Source organism: Dasypus novemcinctus, chromosome 31 (genome assembly GCF_030445035.2).
Source record: "Dasypus novemcinctus isolate mDasNov1 chromosome 31, mDasNov1.1.hap2, whole genome shotgun sequence".
NCBI lineage: Eukaryota > Metazoa > Chordata > Mammalia > Cingulata > Dasypodidae > Dasypus > Dasypus novemcinctus.
In genome coordinates, this window is record NC_080703.1 from 37,552,191 (window position 1) to 37,577,621 (window position 25,431).

General features: G+C 38.9%; 1 long non-coding RNA gene across 2 annotated transcripts in view; it reads right to left on the bottom strand.

Annotated features, from left to right (window-relative positions):
* The window catches only part of LOC101412545 (uncharacterized), a 289,040-nt gene extending 263,960 nt beyond the window's left edge, over nucleotides 1–25,080 (bottom strand). For both annotated transcript variants that reach the window (XR_009184189.2, XR_009184190.2), the window contains exon 1: nucleotides 24,696–25,080. This is a non-coding gene — a long non-coding RNA (uncharacterized lncRNA). The remainder of the gene's footprint in view (nucleotides 1–24,695) is intronic.
* Nucleotides 25,081–25,431: the final 351 nt, after the last annotated feature.

Genomic DNA, 25,431 nt, shown 5'->3' on the forward strand with positions numbered 1-25,431 from the left:
TTCCTATAGAATCTAAAAGGCAAATGCATAAAATGTAATAAATTAGTGGTTTGGGACCCAAACATTAGTATGACATTAATACAAGATAGTAACAATAGGGTGAGTCATGGGAAAAAATACACCTAATAAAAATAATGAATGATAATAGGGTGGCAAATGGGAAAAATACACCTAATGTAAATAATGAATGACAGAATTATTTCAATAATCCTTCAATAGTTGTAACAATGATAACTACTGTTAAAGGATACAATTTTTTTTTTAAAGTGCCATCATCAATTGTAGCAAATGTTCTACACCAATGCAAGGAATTGGGTGTGGTGTGCATAGGAATCCTTGTATTTTGTGCTTGATTGTTTTGGAAACTCACAACTTTTCTATTTAAAAAAAAAAAAAGTAGATGAAAGGAAAAAAAGAATACATACGGGGAAAAGAAAAAAAATTTTTAATGACTACATAAAGTGGGAGGATGGAGAGGTATAGAAACATAGTTGGTGTGTACTATTGAAGTTAAAATGGTATCAGAGCAAACTACATCATTATAGATATAGGATGTTAAATTTAAGTTATAATTTAAACTGTAGTCCATGGTTAGTGGCAGTGCTTCAATATGTGTTCATCAATTGTAACAAATGTATCATCCTAATGCAAGATGTTGTTAATGTGGGAAAGTGTGGGAGAGGGAGGGGGTGGGGCATAAGGGAATCCCCTATATTTTTTTATGTAACATTTATGTAATTGCTAAAAATTTTTTTTTAATTTTTCAAACAAACAAGTATGTATGTTCCGGGGTGGGGGGAAAAATTAAGCCCCATGGTAACAACAAAGAAAATATCAGAGAATATGCAAGCTCATAGGGGCAGAAATAAAAATATAGGATGCTAAGGATAGGGGTCAGGGCAATGAGGAGTTAATGCATAATGGGTATAGGACTTCTGCTTGAAGAGATGGGAAAGACTTAATAATGGAAGGTGGTGAGGGTACTACAACATTGTGAATGTGATTAATCCCACTCAGGGGTGGACTTGGCAGTGGTTGGGATGGGAAAGTGTATGTTGTATAGACGTTCCCACCATTAAAAAAGAAAAAGAAAAAGCAACTAAAAAGACAATGACAATTGAGTGCAGTGTATGATCCTGGATGGGATCTTGCAAGGGAGGAGAAAAGGCTCAAAGGGACTGTGGTGGTGGAGTTCATGTGTCAACTTGACCAGACTATGGTTTCCTGTTTTTTGGTCAAGTAAACATTGGCTTGATTGTTACTGTGAGGACATTTCATGGACTTAACTCATGGGTAAGTTGGACCACATCTGTGACTGATTACATCTACAGTCAAGTGAGGAGATTGTTTTCAACAACGAGAGACATCTCATCCAAGCAGTTGAAGGCTTTAAAAGAAGTGATGATTTCAGCAGTCAGAAGAGAGAATTCCCATCTCTACTTCAGCCAGCCAGCTTCTCCTGGGGAATTCTTGGACCTTCATTGGAGTTTCCAGCTTGGGACCTGCCCTATGGAATTTGGACTTGTGTATCCTCTCAGTGACATGAGACTATTTCATAAAAATCTCATAATATTTACACGTATCTCCTGCTAGTTCTGTTTTACTAGAGAACCATGAATAATACAGGGACATTATTAGGAAATGTGAAAAAATTTTAATATACACCATAAGCTTTATTTCAATGTTTATTATTTTGAACATGATAATTGTGTTTACAGTGGTTACATACTGAGTGGCCTTGTTCTTAGGAAATGTGCAAAGCAGTATTAAGTATTCAAGGAACATTATATTATATATACAATCTACACTCAAATGATCAGAAAATAGGTTGATGATATAGATAGAGAGATATATAAATGGATGGATGGATAGATAGATAGATAGATAGATAGATAGATAGATAGATAGATAGATAGATAGATAGATAGATAGATAGATAGATAGATAGAATGATACAGCAAATGGGGCAAAATGGATCTGGTATCTGGGAGGGTAAGAGTGTATTGGAGTTCTCTGTATGGGGTTTGTATTATTTCTGGAACTCCTCTGTAAGTTTGAAAGTATTTTAAAGTAAAAAGTTAAACCTAAAGCCGATTGCAAGATATGTTGTTTACCTGCCTTTCTTGCTCTGCAAACTTGCTCAGAGGTGGCATGGAAGCTAGCCAGTGGTAGTTTTCATGACCAAGTTGCTGTTTAAAAATGACTCTTATCAAGGCAGTTCTCACAGCATACATGTTCCTTCCAGAAATCTTGTGGCTATAAATCACAATAGAGCTATACTCTGCTTGCGCAACCCTTAGTCACATGTCAACCTTGGAATTCTTCATCTTCAGAGAAGAATGATGAGACCCTCACGGAGGTGCATGGGTTGGGCAGCTGCACAGCCTGAGTTGGACTCTCTCTCTGTTTCTCATTTGGTGTCCTTCCTGCTGAGATGGACTTTCTCTATTAGAGTTAATTGGAGTTGCTAACTTACCTCAAAGAGGGATTGAAAGGAGCAGTCAGTATGATTAACATGGAGCCAGGCAGATCACTTTGTAAATGAAAACCAGTTCTCCCTCAGCATGTCAAGTGCAGAATCAAGACTAACATTTCAAATACTTTAGCTCCTTTCGCCTCAATTACACACATAATTAGCCGAGTCATTTGCACCATTTATAAAGGGGCATTCTGGCCAGGATGCACTGGCTTTGTAATCACAAAATCCTGGGAATTTGAAGAGGTCTCTGCTTTCCCCAACTTCCTGGTGGGATTGCACTGATATGTTCTAATATTATTGACCTTCCTATTTAGTCAAGCCAGGGGATAAAGAGTCTTCACTCCAAGGTGGGCTTCCAACTCAGGCTCAGAGTTGCTCCTCCCCGCAGCCACACGATCTTCTCAACCCCAGGCTCTCTGGCAGTCCACGCTCCCATAGTGAAGCCCCTACCGACTTCGTCTTCTTTCCCCATTGATATATGGGCAGCCCCAACCCTCTCCTATCCTGTTTATTCATTCATTCATCAAAAAACTTTTGAGGGTCTACCATATACCAGTCACTGTTCAAGCAGTTTACAGCGCGCATAGTAGCCTCTGCTTTCAAGGACTTTACGTTTTTAAAACTAGACTAACGTCACCCTCCACTTCTCTAGAAGCACCAAGACTTTCCCTTCAGAGACCAGTATCTTGTACAAATAATGCACCGCCACCTTCATCTCTTTCATTTCACAGCCCACTCCATTCTACTTTAATCCTTGTGTGGCCCCATCACGTCACCAAAACTGGCCACAGCTTTGCTTCAATCTGGTTATTGTTTTAGGCTTGATGTACTGCTTTTCCTTTTGCTTTCCCTTGACCTCTCAGGAACATGGACTATTGGCCATTCCAGCACTTTGGAGCCTCTTCACTCAGCCTCTGTGATTCCAAATTTTCCTGGTTTTCCTCCAGTTTCAGTCTCCATGTCATTTGGGGGCTTCTCTTCCCCCTCAATTCATCAGTTACATATGAAGATGCCTGGGGATCCATCTCTAGTCCAATATTATTTACTCTTTACGTGGTGACTTCATCCAATTCTTCAACTATCTCTATATAGGGATATGTCCCATTTATATACCTTGGGCCCAGATTTGTCTTAAATTCCAAACTTTAATTTTCCAACTGCCCATTTGACATCTTTATTTGGATCATACAAGCATCTTAATTATTTTTTTAAAACTCCAAACTAAATACATCTTTCTTGCAAAACTGTGCCCATCCCTAATCCTCTGCCATCATTCCCTAACTCAGGAAATGGCTCAGGAAAATAACTCAGGAAAAATCAGAAGTGTGGGTGCTATCCAGGACCTCTCCTTCTGAGCTACCCTCCCATCACTAAGTCTTATTCTACTTAATTAATATGTTCTGACTCTTCTCCATACCCAAGACTTCTAAGTTCAGGACATGTTCATTTCCATCCAGATTACTGTAGAAAACTTTATCTTCTCTTTTCCTCTAATCTTATCTTCTACTTCTTCACACTGCTTTTTTTCCCTCCCCTTCCGTCTCCCCGTCCCCCTCCTTGCTGTTTTTTTGCTGTCTGTATCCATTCACCATGTGATCTTCTGTATCTATTTCTCTTTTGTTTGTCTTCTTTTCTCATCTTTCTCCTCTAGGATTCACCAGGATTCCATCCTGGGGACCTCTGATGTGGAGAGAGGTTCTGTCAATTGTGCCACCTCAGTTCCTGGTCTCTGTTGCACTTCACCTTGACTTTACCCTTCATTTCCCTTTTGATGGGGCATCATCTTGCCGCATGACTCACTTGCTCAGGCACTGGCTCACTTCATGGGCACTCGGCTCAGTTCCTGGTCTCTGCTGCACTTCACCTTGACTCTCCTCTTCATCTCCCTTTTGTTGCTCCATCATCTTGCTGCATGACTCACTTGTGCAGGCACTGGTTCACTGCATGGTCACTTGGTTTACCACTTGGGCACTGGCTCACCACTTGGGCACTCATGCGGGTACTCAGCTGGCCATGCGGGCACTTGGCTCACAACACAGGCACTTGGCTCTCCATGTAGGCATTTGTGTAGGCACTCAGTTCACCATGCAGGCACTCGGCTCACCTCATGGGCTCTTGGCTCACTGCACGGGTTCTTGGCCAGCCACTCAGGCACTGGCTCACTGTGCAGGCATGCTTTCTCTTCTTCTTTTTCACCAAGAGGTCCCAGGGATGGAACCTCAGTCCTCCCATATGGTAGGCAGAGGCCCTATCACCTGAGCCACATCCGCTTCCCCACACTGTTTTTAGGATAATATTTTATGAAGGCAAATTTGATCATCCTGTTGTAACACTTCAAAGATTCCTCCTTAATTTATTTTTTAATATTTTAAAGTACAAGGCCTTCTGAGACGACTCTCTACCTACCTGTCCAGCACTGAGTCTTACCTTGCCATTCCCATTCCTTCAACTCACGTCACACTCTCTTAAGTGCTAGTCTCGGTCTCAGGTTTCTGAGCCCCTGCATACACAGGCCTCTCTTCCCAGAGCACTCATTCCATGCCTGTCTTATTTTCCTTGTCTCCCTCCACACAGCCGTCCACTCTAGGCTCAAGTTTCCCCATAAAAAGCTTTCTCCAATCCTCTTGTCCCGGCCTTCACCACTGCCCCTCATATTCTGATGGGTTTTGACTCAGATCCTTAGTGCACCACTTTTCATAATGTATTATAATTACCCATCCACTTTTCTGCTTTCCTTAATAGACTATGAGTTTTTGAGCCATGGTTTATATCTTATTATTTGTACATGTGTACATATGTGTGTATATACATACATACAAATATACATACACACAGATGCACATACATATACACATACACCTAGACACCTATATACATATATATCATGTATATGTGCATATATAAATAGCTTTACCTAATATTCACCAAATTATAAGAACTCAATATATGCACTTTGAATTACAGTTCTTCCTGATTTCTAGTCCATAATTTAAAGATTTTCTTGCTTTGCTTCATTCCAAGTGCAAATCATTCCCTCTAATCTGATGACTGCCTTCTTTGTATATACTTTTTTTATTAAACATAGAACCCTATACTCTCATCATTTTTTCTTCTTCTGTCCTATTTATGTTGCTTTTCAAAACACCTAGCACAATGTTTGTGACATGAAATGAAATCTGGAAAGAGTCAATGAATAAAATTGAATTAAATATCCAAAGGCATTTTTGAATCAGCTTGCCAAATACAAGGCAAGGCATAAATATTTTAATTTGATCAGCATTCTTCAATATTAAACAAATAACAGAAAGGGCAAGGAAGGCATCACATTTTAAAGCAAAGTTTCTGATGGCAGGCAAATACATATTTTTTATATTTATAAAATATTAAATATATATATATACCACAAATAATATGCATGCATATGTTATAATGAAATTAATTGTGAGATGTTCCGATTGTTAAAATATAGTTTTCATAAATAAATATACTTTTCATGCAAATGTGAGTGATTACATGGCAAAGATTTGATTTAACTGATTAATTCATGAAGGAACCATTAAGATGTTACAACTGGTTCAAAGGAGAACTCAAAAAATGAACATATATGGTCAATCAGGAATGCTTAGCTTAATTCACAAATAGATGCAAAATTGGTCAATATCCACAGGGCAATAATCAATTTTATTTTTCTGGATATGGTTCATTTGCATTTCAATGAACAAGCATCATTTGCATTATTATCAATTTTCTACAGTTTAAAGGCATCGTTTTTACCACTTTTGAAGACTTTCACTGTTTCTCCTGAAAAGATCTTTGCTCCATTTTGCTAAATAAAGATACAAAATAATATTCTCCACCCTTTGCACACAAACAAGATCTCTTTATCTGATCCACTCTCATTTTTCACAAGCTGATGAAATTTTATTCTCTCTATGATCATTATTTCAAGAACATAAGGAAAATCTTCCTTTCTCAGGACCCAAAAGAACTTCCCAGTATGTTGGTTGGTGACTGAATTTCTTACATAAGGAAGTGTCAATGAATCAAACAAAGACTACCAGGAAGAATTTTAAAAGGTGAGTTTATTAACTTGCCGGGCAAGAGAATGTCAAAATTCACAGAGTAGGGGAGCGGCTGTGGCTCAATCAGTTGGGCTCCCGTCTGCCATATGGGAGGCCCTGGGTTCGTGTCCAGGTTCACACACACTGCAGAGAGCCTCCCACCCGGGTGTTGCAGAGAGCCGAATCAGCAAGGTACCACAACAAAAAGGGAGACAAGCAAAAAAGCAGCAGGAGCACGCAGCGAACAGACACAGAGAGCAGACAGCAAACAAGCCGCAAGGCGGGGTGAGAAATAAAAATAATAAATAAATACAGACACAGAAGAATGCACAGCGAATGGACACAGAGAGCAGACAGCACACAAAAAGCCACAAGGATGGGGGCGGGGGATAAAAAAAATTCAGAGTAGTTTGCTTGTGAGGGAGTGAGGGGACAAAAGAGATTTCGAGGAAGGTGCTAGCACTCAGGAAGGGCAGTGTGGCATGAGTCCTTAGGCCTGTATACAGATGGCTAAAACAATTCCCTTGTTCACTGGCCAAAAATGAGTTTTTAATTACACCCAATAAAGTCTGATACAGGGGGCTCATTCAAACTTCGTGATTTTTTAAAATCTTTAGATGCTGAGAAAAATTGTAGTGAAACACAATGTTCAGTTTTGCCATCTCCTTGGCAAGTGTTTCTGTAAGTGGAAAATGTTCAGTGCCGCAGTGTTTCCTTAGACCAGGAGTCAGCCAACTATGGCCATAAGCCAAATCTATGGCTCTTTTCAGGATGACCTGTAAGCTAGGAGTTGTGTTTTGTTTTGTTTTTTTCATTTTTAAAGGGATGTTAAATGCAAACAAACTGAACAACACAACCAAATAAAACACAAAGAATATGCTACAGAAACCGTATGTGGCCTACAAAGTCTAAAATATTTATCATCTGACCCTTTAAAGAAATATTCCACATCCCTGTTTTAGATCACAGTGTGAGATAAGGTTTATGCTACAGATAATCCAGGAAAACATAAAATAGACTGGACCTTATGGTGAAGTACTAACAATAGCAATTGATTCAATAGCAATTCTTGAATCAAAATGAGCAGAAGAGGGAAGAAGCAGGATGGCACTGATTTCCTAGAGGGAGGCTTAATTTAAACAAAGCATAGACTGAAGGAAAGTAGAATTAGTAAATCAAATATGTGGCAAGGGGTAGAAAAATGAAGAGGCGTAAGAGGAAATAAAGGCGAGTTGATTTCTTAGGCAAGCAATGCCTCATGTCACATCTCTCTGAAAACAAACCACACCATGTGTTCATTTGTGGACACAGGATCTATTAAAGCCAAATGTTGGGGATTGAATCATGTCCCCAACAAAAGGCATGTTCAAGTCTCAACCCCTGATCCTATGGCTATGGGTCCTTTGTAAATAGAACCTCTTGAAGATATTACTTCAGTTAAGATGTGGCTTAACTGAAGCAGGTTGTGCTTTAATCCATATTACTGGAGTCCCTTGTGAGAGAATAAAATTCAGACAGAAAGAGAGAGAGGAAACCACAAGGAGCAGCCAGAAGCTGCAAGCCAATGGAACCCAGGAGAGAAAGGAGGAGATGCCACCATGTTTGCTGCCATGGGACTGTAACTGTGCTCCAGAACAAGAGATCAGCAATTTTGCAGTCAAACGGGTGAGAAAATGGAAATCTGTATGTCTCCTGATGGAGATGGAATTTGTGGTGGGCAATCTGGTGATATGCATTAGAATTTAAAATATGCAAGTGCTTTGATCTAATGAGATATCAGAAAACTGCCCAAAATATATGAATAAAGATGTTTATTGTAGTAATGTTTATACTAATAATATAAAGGAAAAGCTTAATAGGAAAATTGGTTACACAAATTGTGGTATATCTATGTAAATAACATGGGGAAAACATTGAAATAACAAGGTAGATGTTTTTGCTATGATGTGGAAAGACAGCCATCATATATTCGTGGCTAAAAGAAAAAGGTCATAAGCAGCTTGTTTAGTGTGGGCTTGTGATTCTACACAATTTGAAAGAAATGATTTTCACTTTATGTTTCTTACAGTGTATATACATTGCTTTTGTAATAAATAAATAGTTTCTTCTTTGTACCTTTATCCAAGGTCCTCTGAAATCCAAAAGGAGCCAACCTTTGTAGCCTTTCATCCTCCTGTTCTAATGTTTCTTTTACTCCAATCAGTCTTGTTTAACAATTTCAAAACTATGCTTTTAGTGTCCTGCCTTCAGGAGTATTAATATTTTGCCCAAGGTTTTCCCAACTAAGTCACGCCCTGCCCTTCTTCCCAGTGCTCATCTTTTAAGATCTCTCTTCAATCCCTTCTAGAATCCTGCCCTGATGAGTCTATCTAGAGTGGATTGTTCATGCCCTTACATTCCTTTGCTATGAATTTGCCTGTTCTAGGCTTTCTTAACCTGAGGTCCATATTGCTTAAGGATATATGTCACTAAGCCTAAGCCGATGAACCCAATGAAATGGTAAGGCAATTGAGGTGTATGCCTAGGTGCATTTTGGGGGGAAGAGTTCATAAATTTCAGCAGATTGTCAAAGAAACAAAAACATGTTAAATTTTGTGTGTATATACCTTTAATTTGCAACCTATCATATTGCACTCTACGATATTTATAAATATTATTTAAATCTTATATTATTAGTTAACTTTACATGTATCTGTTTCCTCTTTCCAAATAAAATTTGAGAGTAGCACCAAGGAATATAAATATACTTCTTTTCCATCCCTGAATATAACTTGCCTAGTTTAAAGTACATAGCAGGAATTTATGCCTACAGACACCCACGAGTACAAGTTTCTGTACCCACAAGGATAAGTACTATACATGTAGTCAATCATGTATATTAAAGGTCCCAACACTTGAAAGACAAAATCCAAGGGATAGAGAACCAAATTAGAAGCCTTGCCCACTGTTCTGAAACAGCAGTCTTTAAGACCTTCTACCCCTTGATAATCAGGTGATTCACCACCAGAACAAAGGAAAACACATAAATACCTTGGCAGGATCAAACATGTAGACAAAACTTCCCACCTAGTTATAAATTTTTAGACTAACACTGAATTTTCCTGGAGGTCATATTCCCAAAACGAAATCACAAACAAGTCAATACACATCCAGGTGAAAGGAAAACCCAGGTCATTAAAGAGGCAAGGGGTTTATTATTATTTTTTCAATACTATATTTTCGATTTAAAAATTAAGCACACCGTTAAAAAAAAACAACCCTACTAGAAAGTAGTGATTCATTGTTTGACAAATTTCAGTGATAATGTGAAACTTGCTTTACCTTAAATGATGAGAGAGAAATTTTTTTTTTATTCCCTGTTAAACGTTTTGAGTTATGTGGCAATTAGGAAAATCACTTAATGCCTGTTTTAGTTTCCTGAGGCTCCCCTAGCAAAGTACCACAGACTGAGTGGCTGAAAACAACAAAGGTGTATTCTCTCACAGTTCTGGAGGCTGGAAGTTCAGAGTCAAGGAGTCAGCAGGGCCATGTTCCTCTGAAGGTTCTGGAGAAGAATGATTTCTTGTCTCTTCCTGGCCAGGTGCTCCTTTGTTCATGGTAGCTTACTCCAATCTCTGCCCCTCTTCAGAGCCAGCTTTTCCCGGCATGCCACCATCACTGCCTGGCCTTCTCCTCTCTGTCTGTCTCTTCTGCTGTGCTTATAAGGCCTCCATCATGTTGGATTAGGTCCCTCCCTAACTCAGAATGACCTCCTCTTAATTGGATCTCATCTGCAAAGACCTTATTTCCAAATGAGGTCGCAGGCACCAGTCCTGAGGCTTAGGGCTTCAGCATATCTTTTTTGCAGAACTTAATTCAACCCATAATACTGTCCCTTCATTTCGTTTCTCATTTGTTACAGGAGAGAGGTTGAGAGAGCCCCGTACTTCTGTGTCAGGAGATAGATCCACTCTTCTCAAAATGAAGTGTTAGGATATATAAGAAAAAATACACAATTATAGATGAAAAGTGGTCATATATTGTTGAAGCAGAAAATGTACCAATGATTTAAGTGTAACAAAACTTTTAAAATTAAAAAGTGTTAGGATATATAAGAAAAAATACACAATTATAGATGAAAAGTGGTCATATATTGTTGAAGCAGAAAATGTACCAATGATTTAAGTGTAACAAAACTTTTAAAATTAAAACTAATATAACATGGAGGGAAGAAAGGAGGGAATTCTTTACAGAGATCTTCTATGGAGTAAAACAATCTGTCACAAGGAAACACCTTGATGTGAATATTTTTGTGTGTGTGAATAGGTACTGAGTAGAACAGCCTGAATTTTCTGGGGCTTGACAAAGAGATAGCTAAACCATTTTGGATAAGAAATTAGCAGAAAGTTGCGGCAGAATTCAGAGAGGAACGGAGTGTGGAGGGAGAGAAAGTGAGTGACAGAATAAGCAATGCCTAGCCGAAGAGCAGCTTACTGATAAATGTTAGCCAAGCAGAAGAGGCTGACAGCAGAAGTAGCAGAAGGACTTTCAAGAACAAGGATGACTAACATTTCCTTTTAAGTTGTTTGCTCTGTGGTGCTGTGAAGTAACCCCTTTGTCACACAAGCATTCTTAACAAGGCCTGGCATTCCTAGAAATAAACTCCATGAGATGAATGATGGGAAGATGGAGAAAGGGGAACTTTTCCTGCTCTTGCAGAGAGGAGAATGAGACTGAAAATACAGTGGAAACAGGAAATTAGTGAGAGAGGTGATTAAGAGAACATACCACCTAGGAATTTCCAAGTATCTTGAGAAAGGCCTTAGAATTCCCAAAGGATTTGGGATGGGAACTCTAGGCCACTTTTATTTAATTTGCACAGACAAAGTAGATCAGCAAAGCTGAAATCTTAATTCAGTGATCATGGGTATGTGATGGATGAAGATTCAAAATCTTATGATCTCAAATCATTTTTGTTTGTTTGTTTTACTTCCTCCCTCCAGATTCCTTTGACATTGAAGGGATTTGGGGAAATATTAAATGAAATGATGTTTAACAGCCCACACAGGTCTAACATTCCATGTCTCTGACAAAACATGATGCAGCAGGTAAGAAAAAATGGTACATCACTTCATAAAGGAGTTGCAGGGCAATACAAGACATGATAACTGTAAAGAAATCCATTTTCTGTGAAGACATATTTGCCCAATACCAATGCAAAAGCTGGAACTTGTTCCTTTAGAGAAAATTCACAACATAATGAGTTGCATTTTTACCACCTCCGATAGGAGGCTTAACTCAAAACTTCCCACAAGGAAGTCTTGCCTCAACAGTGTCACCATAACATGAAGTTGCAAGTTGGAAAATCAGCCCCTTAGATCCAGTTCCAGGAGTACTTTCTGAAATTACCAATAATTCTGTATCTTTAAACCATTCATCAGCATTAGTGTCATGCTGTAAATCTGTACAGGCAGACATATCAATCACATATAGCAACAATGACAGCAGCTGCAAATCAGAGAAAGCCAAATTACCTGCCAAAACCTCCCACACTTAGAAAAAACACGTAAGAAAGGCATTCGATTAACTCACTCTTATGTAGTCATTTACCCAGGTGAGTAGAGTTCATTGGAAGGTAATCTCCATTATTTTAATAAATAACCTGTATTACTTGCTAATTGGACTGCATCAGAATATGACTTTTCAGAGTCATTATGTGAAAGGTTGTAAGTGGATACCTACATCTCCAAAATATACCTGGCTCCATCTCAAAAAATAATTTCATATTATGTTATTTAGTGAAGGATATTTCAGAAATTTGTCTTCCTTCCACCACCAGGCAGCTAGACTATCCAAAGGTTAAGTAAAAACCCATGTTGAACCACAACTATTTTTAGATATGTTCTCAAGCTTCTCTAATAAAAAAACTATTTGCAATATAACACAAACAGTGAACTAGAAGGTAAACCAAGGACTATTATTAATAGTACAAGAATAAAAAAGTTCTTTCATCAGTTATAACAAAGGTACCATTCTAACGCAAGGTGTTAATAATAAGATGGTATATGGAAACTCTGTATTTTATGCATGACTTTTCAGTAAATCATAACTTCTCTTTAAAAAACTGAAGGTTTTAAAATAAGAAAAATAATACAGGTGATTGGTCCTGCCGCATCTGAAGTTGCTGATTCATGAGGTCTGGGTTGGGGCCAGAGAATTTGTGTTTATGATGTAGTCCCTGGTGCTGCTTGCTCAGGCACTAGACTTTGAGAACCATGACTCTAAAATAGCATTTCTTCTGCCTGGCCCTTCTCTCACCAAAGTTTAAATGCTGGGCTCTGGACACTTTTTGCTGGGGCCTCACTGGATTTCAGAAATAGGAAGAGTTCCAAATGGCATATGTTGGCAAGTATTTCACAGTTCTAAGGTTGTGTGGATCAGATACGTCTGTGGGTTGGACGTAGTCTGGGGGCCACCGGTTTGTCACCTCTTACAAGTGACATATCTACCTATAATTCATGTTGATCACTTCTCCAGCGTTTTACTTAAGGAAGGACGTTTTTGGCCCTTCTAGGGAATTTTGCAATCCAAAGGGTGCAGATTTTTCTCAAAAGCCCTAAATTCACTCCACTGTGTATAAAATATTTTTATTTTAACAATAAGAAATATTTAGAAGAATGTGTCATTTGCCAGTGCCTGCTTCACCACATAATGCCTCTTGCTGACCTGATTGGATTCTGTGCTCCCTCTCCTCCCCCACCCCACAGGATAGCACCCCCATTTCTCTCAATTGCAAGGTCCTTCAGATCCTAGGAAAAGATCTGATGAGATCCAATCACACTTAGCAAGAATGTGGGGGAAACTGCTTCCCACTGCTTGTGGGAAGGTGAAATGGCACACCCACTTTGGAGGGCAATTAGCCCATCTCTAAGAAAATTTTAAGTGCACATGCTCTTTAATCAGTGGTATCAGTCCCAGTAATTTATCCAGATTAATCAAAAATGCATAAACAAGGCATAGGTCAAAGCAACATTGTTGAATAACAGTAAAGTCTAGAAACAACCTGCAAGTCCATCAGTAGGAAACTGCTTCAATGCATTGGACAACTATAATCGTACTATTCTCCAGTCACTGAAAATAAAGTGTATCTCTGTGTATCATGTGATACTATCTCCATTATAAAGTGAGGCATAAATGAGCAAATAAGCTGGAGGTAAGTGTGCTCAGCATACTACTGTTTTCATTATAAAAGCATATACTAACGCCACTGATTTAATTTTATCAAGTTTGGAATCTGTTAAGATAATCACGTGGTTTGGTATTCTTTAGTCTGTTTAAATATTGAACTATACTGGCAGTTTGAAAAGAGATCATTTCAAGTATTATTTTAGTGATGTAATGAGTTCAGAAAATATACTTGCTTCATTTTTCCCATCTTAGGGGACCCTTGGACCCTTCGGGGTAAGACTCTATTGGCGTGTTCGCCCTTTAATTATCTTCATGGTATGGGTCAAAGAAAACTAATGAAGAAATTACCAAATCATTTTCAGAAGGCTGGCAAAGTGAAGAACTGGGGGCAGATTTTGGCGTGAGACATTTTTCAAAACAGCAAAAAGACGTAAAAAAAAGAAGACAAGCAGATAGGTCTATTCCATTTTAGCATAGGAGGCAAAATCAGAAACCACAGGGTCTTTTCTGCTATGACAGTGAAGTTTCACTTGGCCAAAGAAAATAGACAACGTTGTTCATAAAATGAAAAGGTTCACCTCTCTGAAATTCACTCCACTTTGGCTCCAGTTAATAGCAGTTGCTAAGAATTTTCATCAGTGCTTGGGATCTCTGAAAGTAGTGTGCAGCCAGTAAGGATTTCTTGGTCTGGCTTATGACCAGAAGATCTCCAAGAATATAAATCACCCTCAGCAACTTAACACCCCATATCCTTTTCACCTCTAGAATGTCAGTGACCCACCTATAGTCCTTCTAGGGAATGCGAACTAGAAATTCCATTTAACCTGAATTTGCCAGTGACAAATGTCCTAACTCCCAGACATTTGCTGCTCCTCCTACTAGGAAAAATCAGCACAATATTGTTGTCATCGTTGGGAAAACATTGGAATATTATAGTCGCCACATATTTGATAGCAGATTCCCCTGATTGGAATGAAGCGTTTGCTAAAGAATTCCAGATGTCTTTAAAATAATCAGGTTAGTCCCTAATGCAAGAAAAAAGAAAACAAATAATCCGGCAATCAGTACACCATCAGCATCATTAACTCTAATCTCCAGAGCCTACTCTTTTTAGATGGAAGAGGAAAATAAGAAAATCTCAGAGCCATACTATTATGACAGTCAATTACATCTTGATAGAACAGTTCCATGCTTCCATCTGTAATTAAAGTCAGCAATCTTATAAATTAAATTCCTACGAAGGGGAAATTGGATGGGAGCAGAGGGAGCCTTTAGTTGTTTCTAGGATAAAAGTGGGGAAATAAATTGTGTATAAGACAAACTATCTCTGAAGAGCATAAGTTATTGACTTACTGAGCACACTATGATCAGACCACACCATGCCCAACATCATAGGCATGTTAGGAACTGTTTATTTTTTAATTGACAGATTGGACAGTGCCTCACTTTCATTAATTCTAATTCAACACTGGCCCCAAATAATATATCTTCTTATGGTAAACTTTTAAATATCACATGATAAACTGAAAAGGAACATGGAACTTCTAAAAACCAGAAAGTAAGCTTGTCTACTGTGGTGGGTTAGATTTAAATATTACCCTTTCTTTGTGGACAGAGTAACTTCTCTGCTCTTTGACTCAGGGTTTAGCCATGTGATTTGCTTTGGCCAAGAGGAGATTAGCAGAAAAGGTGCAAGCAGAGGCTTGAGATGCTCTGGCACAAGCAGCTTTTCCCTCTTGTGGGTCTGTCATCACCCTGAAAAGAACAGCCTTGCTGGTCCTGGAAGGAAAATGAGAGAAAAGAGGCACAGAGCTAAGCCAAGTTCAGCCCTAGATCAGCTATAGACCCAGAGTAGCTACAGACACAGATACTTGAAGTGAGCCAACCTGCTGATGCATGAGAAACAAGTCTATTGCTGTATGAGTGTGCCCACATTTTTGCAGCACTAGCCAAATAATACACCTACCAAATGAAGCCTAAATTCAACTCAAAATTCAAAGTCCTCTGTGATCTCCTATATGTTGCTGCTACATCGTTTTCTAGTCATTCATTCATTCAACCTACAATTATTTGAGTACTTAGGTTTTAGTCAAAGTTCGCTAGGCAAGCAGAACCAACAGGAGATAGCTGTAAATATTCTGAGATTTTCATAAAAATTATCTCACAGGATTGTGGGGATGGGCAATTTCAAATTCCATAGGGCAGGCCTCAAGCTGGGGACTCCAGTAAGGACTTTTTGGTGAATCCACCAAAAGAAGATGGCTGCCTAAAGTGGAGATGGAAATTCTCTCTCCCGACTGCTGAAATCATCACTTTTCTTTTTAAAGTATTCAACTGATGGGATGAGATGTCTCTCATTGTTGAGGACACTATCCTCAGTTGATTGTAGATGTAATCAGCCACAGATGCAATCAGCTTACTGATGATTTAAGTCCACAAAATGTCCCCTCAATAACAACCAGGCCAGAGCTTGCTTGACTAAACGGCTGGGAACCATAACCTGGACCACTTGACACATGAACTTAACCATCACAACTGATTATATGTCGGCTACAACTCCAGCACAGGCTTATAGTGGCCAACAAATTTCACATTCTTAGAGAGCTTACATTCAAGATGAGAGAGAAAGCAATCAACAAATGTATAATAGGACAGGTAGTGAGAGCTTCAAAGAAGAACAAAGTCAGGCAAGGGTAGAAAGAGTGATAGTGGTCAGGGAATACCTCTCTGACAAAGTGACATTTGAGCAGACATCTGAATTAAGGGAAGGAGAGAGCTGTGAGTATATCTCAGGGAAAAGAATTCCAACAGTCAGAGGGTACAGAAAATGCAAACAACCTAAAGAGTGTATACTAAACGTATTTTAGCAGCAGGATGGAGGTTAGCGTTCTGAAACATGAACAATAGAAAGGGACAGAATATGAGGCTATGGTGTCAGGGGTTGGTAGAAGACTAAACCATGTAGGCCTTGAGGCCCTGCTTTTCTTGTACTCTGAGAGAGATTGAAGACATCTAATTCATTGATCTCTCTCTATCTACTTAATTAATTATCATTTATCTATCTGTCTATCTATAGCTATCTTTACCTACCTTACTTGCCATCCATTTATGAATCTTCCCATTTATCATCTATATCTATCTATCCCATGCATCTATTATTTATCACCCACCAATAGCCTTTATGTATTTGTCCACCTACCTATCACAACTTGGCCTGGGTCCGTATACTGATGTCATGCCGTAGCTTTCCCAGTGGATTTTGAGATTCTCCATGGTACAAGCTGTGTCTTATTCATGTCTTTATTCCATACAGCCTGGCTCATTGTAAGCTCTCAATAAATGGTCTAATAAGTAAGTGGAAGAATTAGTAAGTGCAGCACAAACCACAGAGAGGAAGAAGCACAAGCATCTCTTTCTTCATCTTCTTAATATCAGAATGCAATGTATATTCCCCTGGTAGCATGGCTTGGGATCAAAGGCTATACACTACTGATACTGGGTAGAAGCAAAAGATTAGGAGAGAAGCTCAGTAAATGCTATTGCTTGTCTGATGCTCTCCTTGGGAAAGTCATCATCTGTAATATGTGTAGGTAATTCAGACATTTCTGTGCTACCTTCTTAAACTTTCTCCTTAACCTTAGGAGCTGGCAGTTTTTGCCTTACAGCCATCCTGATTGGGGGGGGGAGAGAAGGGGGGGGTGCAGATTTTGCGTTTGACTGTATGCCTGAACAATATAAATAATGCCGGAGTATATCTGCATGGTAGCCACCTGCATTTCCAACTAACTGGGCCTGCTCTCAGTCATGCTGAAAACAGTTACCCTGAAGATCCATGCAGGGATTTGAGCTTGATGAGAAAAATTCTACAAAATAGATTGCATGACCCCGGAGAAATCAATATGGTTTTATTGACTTTACAGTAGGCAACTCTGAGGCACGATGCAGTGACGTTTTGTGTAAAGACCTTTTATTTTGAGTTTTATGGACTTCCTTCTGGAATGCAGGCATATGAGTTACCCAAATAGCCAAAAGTTATTTAGATCCACCAAAGACCCAAAGGTGTCCTCACTGTTGTCTCATAAATGAAATAGATGTAAATTAGTTTGTTGCAAGTGCAGCAAAGGAGGATGGGAGCACAAAGAGCGAAGATGGAACTGTCGTTTAGGATCTCACCCTACAATCATGCAATATTGATAGCTATTCCTTAAGAGCAGTTCTTTTGTAAGCACACCCATTTGCTTACACCAGGACTCCACTGCTTAAAGTACAAATGGATTTCTTGTGAATTTGTTTTGTTTCCCTACAGAAATTGTCCTGAAAACTTGAACACCCTTCAGGCTTTTGATAACAGATATTTGGGCACACACGTAGACTCTGTTGCTTAAGCCCAAACAAGCCTGATTCAAAATCCAGACTGTGAGGACAGATAAGAGTATGTGGATTTTTTAAAAAGACTTTCTATTTTGAAATGAGGTTATTTCATGCTTTGAAATCACAGAGAGAGAGAGCTTTGTAAGCAGTTCCCTCACACCAGCCTTTGCCAAATCTTGGGAGATTGACTTCTTTCCTAGCTGGAAAACGCCTCTGGAACAATAGTGGGAGTTGATTTTTCTCCTCAGTCAATTCTCCTTTTCAACAATTAGGATGCAGTGAGCTGCATTTGATCAGGTTGAAATGGCGGGTCAAAATCTATACTGACTAGATCTCATCAGATTTCCCAAAATGTTATTCTTGCTGTGCCCTTCAATTGTGGTTACAGGGTCACTGAGGTTCCTTCGTCACATCACTGTATTTCTTAGACAGGCTGACTGTTTTCCCAGTTGAAGTGGGCTCACCTCAGAGGACGAAAAGACTGGTGCCAAGTATTGTGATTATTTTTATGTTTATGTCTTTTCCCGGCAGATTTCCTGGGTCATAAATTACTGATGCAATAATGCACACTATCTCCATCATTAGCGTGCTTTTGGGCCTGTGTTCTTTTCACATCTCTCTTGCAGAGGAGTATATAAATGTAAAGTGTTGTTAAGGTATAACAGTGTCAAACTCTGTACCTTCATTTCCACTATCTGAGGTGATTTGTTGTTGTTTTAATTAGTCTCTCCTGTGTGTTTTCAAAGCCCATTATTTGTACTTCTTTAAATTGCTTGCTTTACTTTGTTTTGTTTTTCCTTCCTTCTCCCTCCTGCTTCCTTCCATACACAATATAAATTCTTTAAGGGTTCCTTTCTATGTTTTAAACACCCCTGCATCTTTTCTTAACTAGAGCTCTACGCCTGGCATCTGGTAAATAAATAACAACGTAATAAAGAATGAATGAAAGATGGTGGTGTACGCCTTTACTCAAGACTCACGGCCAACACTGTTTTATCAATGAGTTGTCTTGGCTGGAACCAGCTGTCCTTGCTGACGAAGAAAACCTGCCTCTGTCTTTTTTATCTTTTATCCTCAGATTGCTAGCTGAACTCATTGAACCCTTCTGGGCTAATCAGAGCTTGTGTTTCTTTTCTGATCCTAACGATTAAAGTTAGCGTATTCATGCGAATCCCCTGGAGAGCTTGTTAAACCAGTCTGTTGGACCCCACCTCCTGGTTCTGTGCAGCAGCTCTGAGGTGGGGCTGAAAATCTGAATTTCTAACAAGCTCCCAGGTGAGGGCTCTTGCTGCTGGTCTTGGAACCAGACTTTGAGAACCTCTGGATTAGCCAATCACTGAGCGAGCGAAGGTCCATGCTCAGTTTGCTCCATCGGCTGTTCATTCTTCAGGGTGAAAGCCCAAAAAGGGGAGTGGAGTCAGTTACAACGTTTTTGATCTTCTGTTCAGCAAGCTTGAAATCATCACTGCTTAGAAATGTGAAGTCTGGGTGAAGACATGGATTGCACTATATTCCTTCCCGCCAAGTTCCCAAAACGGGATCACTGAGAAACGGAAGGTGGGAAAAGGTGTGCTAAGGTCACCAACAGCTCCTCAGTAAACAACCCCACCCTCTACTCCTATTGCTTGCTAAATCACCTTTATCAAGTTAGATGCTCTAAACATGTAATAAATTTAAGGTTACTACTACACAGGGCCAAAAAGTGTCATATTTGACCCCAAATTTCTCTTTGCCTGGTTGGATTCTCCCTCTGCCCGCCAGTTATTATACATGAAAGCAAGTTCAAATGATATTCTTAAAGATCATAATAATTGGATTGGTTGTGGGAAAAATACTTTGGTTAGTAGTAATATTTTGACAATGTTCTTTAATCATTAGTTAGAAAGGTTTAAAAACAATGCAAGTTATTGGTGGTAGGATGAAATGTTATATAGTTTGATTTTATATATGTTTGTTATGTAAGTTCACAACTATTATACACTTATTGTTTATGTATGTTTATGTATGAGTGATATATTTCAATAAATTAAAAAAAAAAGAAGTAGGCAGTATTGGAACCTGATGCATTGACATCCAATTATTACTCTATTTATTTTGTTTGTTTACATATTTTTTACTTTATTTTTTAATTATCTTTTTAAAAATTTAATAGATCACACAAAACATTACATTAAAGAACATAAGAGGTTCCCATATACCCCACTCCCCACCCCCCACCCCCATCATTTTTTAATTGTATTTTTTTGAAGATGCATAGATCACAAAAAAATGTTACATTAAAAAATGTGAGAGGTTCCCATATACCCCACTCCCCTACCCCACTCCTCCCGTATCAACAACCTCTTTCATCTTTGAGGCACATTCATTGCATTTGGTGAATACATTTTGGAGCACTGCTGGGTCACATGGAGAATGGTTTACATTGTAGTTTACACACTCTCCCAGTCCATTCAGTGGGTTATGGCAGGATATGTAATATCCAGCATCTGTTCCTGCAATATCATTTAGGACAACTCCAAGCCCCAAAAATGCCCCCACATCACCTCTCTTCTTCCCTCTCCCTGCCCTCAGCAACTACTGTGGCCACTTTCTCCACATCAATGCTACAATTTCTTCCATTACTAGTCACAATAGTTCTATAGTAGAATATCAGTAAGCCCACTCTAATCCATATTTTATTCCTCCATTCTGTGCATCCTGGGACAGTTATGTCCACTCCACCTCTATATCGAGAGGGGGCTTAGATCCCACATGGATGATGGATGCAATTCTGCTTGCAGTTGTAGGCACTCTCAGTTTTCTGGTGTGGTGTTTGACCATTTTTACCTCCCTGTTAGCTGACCTGGGTAAGTCCAACGAACAAGAGAGTAGGAGTTGCAACTCTGCTGAGGCTCAGGGCCCAGCTGGCACATGGACAGTCCAGAGATTCAAGTCTCCTGAGTATACACCAATCCTAGCACCAACCACAGGTTCAGTAAAAGTGATAGAAGAAGCATGTGTAGAAAGGTCATATCTGAGTCCAACTCCATCACACTCAGAAACACAAATTCCAAAGCAGGGCCCACTGAAAAGGCACTGAACTCCAGAGCCATCTGCCATGACCATAGAACCTGTGAGTCTCTGAAGCCCTCAGGAGAACCAGTACCTGGGATTGAATCTACTTTGGCTGTCTCTGGGGTCCTGCTGAGGTGTCTGTCAGCACAACCCCTCTGATGACCTCCTGACTCTTTTTTGAAGACTTTTAGCCATATAAACTCATTTGTCTTTGCCATATTTATTTATATTTTAAAAGTCAAGGTTCAGAAATGAACAAGGAATCAAAGACAAAAAAGTTCACTTTTTAAGATATGATGGTATTTTAAGTGGCATCCAGATGAGAGTTTCTATTTATGAATTTTATAAATTCATAATAAAGTAGAAATGAAGGGACAGTAAACAAGCTTTGCAAAAATGAAAACTAAGATTTATTGTCAAGTGATATCTAAATCTGGGAGGAATTTTCATTACTAAAAGTAGATAGAAATTAAATAAACAATAAGGCTTTTATGGACTCTAGGTATATTAATTAGTGATAGCTTCTGGTTCTGAGTATGTGAGCATTTGACAAGAGTGACTTAAATAAATAGAGTTCATTTTTCTCACATTACAAGAAGTTTGGAGATGGGTGATTGCTGGTTTTTGTCGGCCAATGTCTCTATGATTCTCTTGGGGTTTCCCTTATGGCCACAGTATGACTGCATGGAAAAAAGAGAGAGAGAAAAAAGGAAGAAGGGAAGTTCTTCCAAAATCATGCTCCACGACCACACTTGGCTTCATGGGAATCTGGGAAACAAATTTCATCTTTTCATTTGCTATTTTAGAGAAAGAAAACAAAAAAGGGGTTTGGAATAGATGTTGAGTGATTAAAACAGCTACAACTGGAAAAGCAAAATAATGCACACTGTTGGGAAATGAATTATGTCCCCCACAAAAGACATGTTTGGGTCCTAATTCACATTCCTGTGAGTGTGAACCCATTTGAAATTGGACCTTTGAAGATGTTAACCTTAGTTAAGGTGTGAACTCATTTGTGAATAGGATCTTCAAAGACCATATCTAGATGAGGACACATTGCATCAGGGTGGGCCGCAGTTTCTGTGACTGGAGTCTTGTGGGCAAAGAAAATGTGGATGCATTCTATCAGTAGAAGCCAGGAGTCAGTAGAAGCCAGAAATCAGTGGAAATCAGGGTATACGCAAGGAGAGAGAAAGCCCCATGTGACAGAGGATTGCTGGAATGCTACAGACTCTGAGAGAAAGCAAGTGTTGCCAATGTTGGACTTCTGGTCTCCAAAACCAAGAGGCAACAATTTCCTGTTCTTTAATCAAAAATTGTGTGATGTTGTCATAGCAGCGCCAGAACCACTAAGACATACACAAAACGGGGTTGCTGTCAGTACAGCACATGGCTTAGACGTGAGAAATAATACAAGTACAGTAATATATACACTGATTATTGATATAACAAAAACTTGAGATAGAATTATATTTGCTTTTAAGGAAAAATGAAGATTCGTTGCAAGAGCAGAAGAGAATGAAAGAGTTAAATCATAATTTACATGGCTATAAGATGCTACTTCAACATTCATTCTTCCCTTTTTCCTTAGGAACAGAACCTTGATGTTTTGCTGACACTATTGCCAGAATAAAAGGCCACATTTCCTATCCTTCCTTGAAGCTGATGGTGGCCATGTGATGAAATTCTGGTCAAAGAAATATAGGTGTATATACTATGTAGGACTAACACAAAGACTCCCCAAAGGAAGCTGACTCAGCTGGGAGCAACCCCTCTCCCCACTTCCATCTTTCTTCTTTCCCATAGTCCGTAACATGGATGCCAGTGGGTAGGGCTCTAGCAGCCATCTTGAAAGAGAGGTGAGCAGAGGGTGAAAGACTTGTACTAGAAAAACATATTAGGAAACCAGGGTCTCTGATAATTCCATGAAGCTGCCATGTAAGCCCTTGGTCTCTTTCTTTCAGATATTTACACTACACAAGAGAAAAATATATTTCTATCTTGTTTAAATCACTTATAGGTTTGCTTTTTCCTGTTATATAGAGATTAAATTAAATTATAACTAACATGGAACTAGACTGATATTCATTAATAGATAAAGCTTGGAAAGGGAAAAATGAAAGAAAGGGGGAGGAGGTGAAAAAGGGAGGACAGTAGCAGTATAAAGTGTTATTTAGTGATACGTATGTAAATTTCAGGAGAAATAGCCAAAATCATTCAAAGTGGCTGCTCTAGGTTACAAGAATTGGAGGTGGAGAAGTCTGCAGGAGGGAAGTACTGAATTACAATTTTATTTGTAATCTATGAAACAAACAATGCTGAAAAAAATGAAATGCAAATTAAATACCAAAAAATTTAACAGTCTTATACATTCCCATATTACAGTTTTTTATTTTCCTTCTAGTAATATACATGACCTTAGACTTTCCTTTTCATCCACTGTCTTATCCATAGAATAGCACTGCTAGTTACAAACACCATGATATGTTTTCACCATTTCTGTTCATTTCCAAATGTTTCCAAATAACCTTTTTACCAATTCTGCATCTATGACATTATACAAAATATAAATACAAATATATTAGAAGGTAAGAAATAGAATAGCCACTATGTATGGCAAGGGAAACATAGAAAGTTGAGCAGTGATGAGTTTTGTTTGTTTCTTTTTGTTTATTATGCTTATTATTGGATTAATGAAAGTGTTTTAAGAATGACTGAAGTGATAAATGCACAAATACGTGATTACAATGAGCATCACTTATTGTGCACTTCGGATAGATTAATCTTTATTACTATGTATCAATAAAACTGATTTGCTAAAGAAAAAAATAAAGAATAAAAAAATAAATACCAAAAGGGAAGCAGATGTGGCTCAACTGATTGGGCTTCTGTCTACCATATGAGAGGCCGTGGGTTCGCTTCCCAGGGCCTCCTTGTGAAGGCAGGCTGGCCCACACCCATGGAGAGCTGACAGCCCATGCCTGCGGAGAGCTGGTACAGCAAGATGACGCAACAAAGGGAGACAAGCAGACACAGAAGCACGCATAGCAAATGGATACAGAGAGCAGACAGCGAACAAGTGGCAAAGAGGAAGGAATAAATAAATTAAATAAATATTTAAAAAATAAAAATAAATACAAAAAGCATTAATGAGATAGAGAAAGTAATTTTATATTAATTAAAGGGATTCATAAACAATAAAATCAGAAGAGTCACAGTCTTTGTGCTCCAAACAATTCAGCACTAAAATATACTTAACAAAATTGATTAGATTTTTGAGAATAACTTGATAGAAATATGATTGTAAGAAATTTAATTCATGTCTCTCTCGTTAGCCCACAGGAAGAAAATACAAATTCAGAGAATCTGAATGATATAGAGTAGGCTTTAAATTATAATTATAAATCAAAATTGACCTACATATAAGTACTGTTGGATGTTTCCCTAAATTGATCATTAAAAATTAGGGTATGAAGATGTCTTAGTTTGCTAAAGGCTGCCAACACCAAATACCAGAAATGGATTGGATTTTATAATGGGAATTTTTTAGGTTAAACGCTTACAGTTCTGAGGCTGTGAAATGTCCAAATCAAGGTGTTACGAGAGATGCTGTCTCACCAAAGGACGACGCTGATGATCTTAGACACCGACAAGGCAATATGGCTCTGGTCTCTGCTGGGCTCTGCCTTCCCCTCCAGGCTCACTTTCTTCCCAAGCTCAGCTGTGGCCATTGGCACATGGCTCCTCTCTCCCCTCTCCTCCAGGTCTTGTCACTTTCAGCCTCTCAGGGACCTCCTTCCACGCCTCTGTGCTCAGCCCATTCCAGCCTCCCCGGGTCTCTCTGGCTCTGCTGCTTTTCCCTGTGACTGCCTCTCCTTTCAGTCCTCCATCTATAAAAGACTCCAGCAAAAAAGCCAAAACCCGCCCTGCGTCATGCCTCACTGGAGTGATCCAAAGGGACACCCACAGGAATGGAACGACTCCAAGAACACGATCTTCTCTGGGATTCACTAAAAGCCCCAAACTCTCACAGAACAAAATCTTAATAAATTACAAAGAGCAGGAAATAAAAAAGCTCCATTCTCTCTCCCTATGCAAAAAAGAATGATGATCAATAATAACAATATAAACAAAATAAACCTCTGTTACCTAAAAATGCAAAACTCTTTACAAACTAACTTTACATGCAAGAAAAGACTCAAAACTGAAAGTATCTATTTAGATAAAAATGCAAAACAAACACTCCATGTCAAAGCTTATGGGGAGACAGGTAAAGTTGTACAAAGTGTCTGTTTTCCC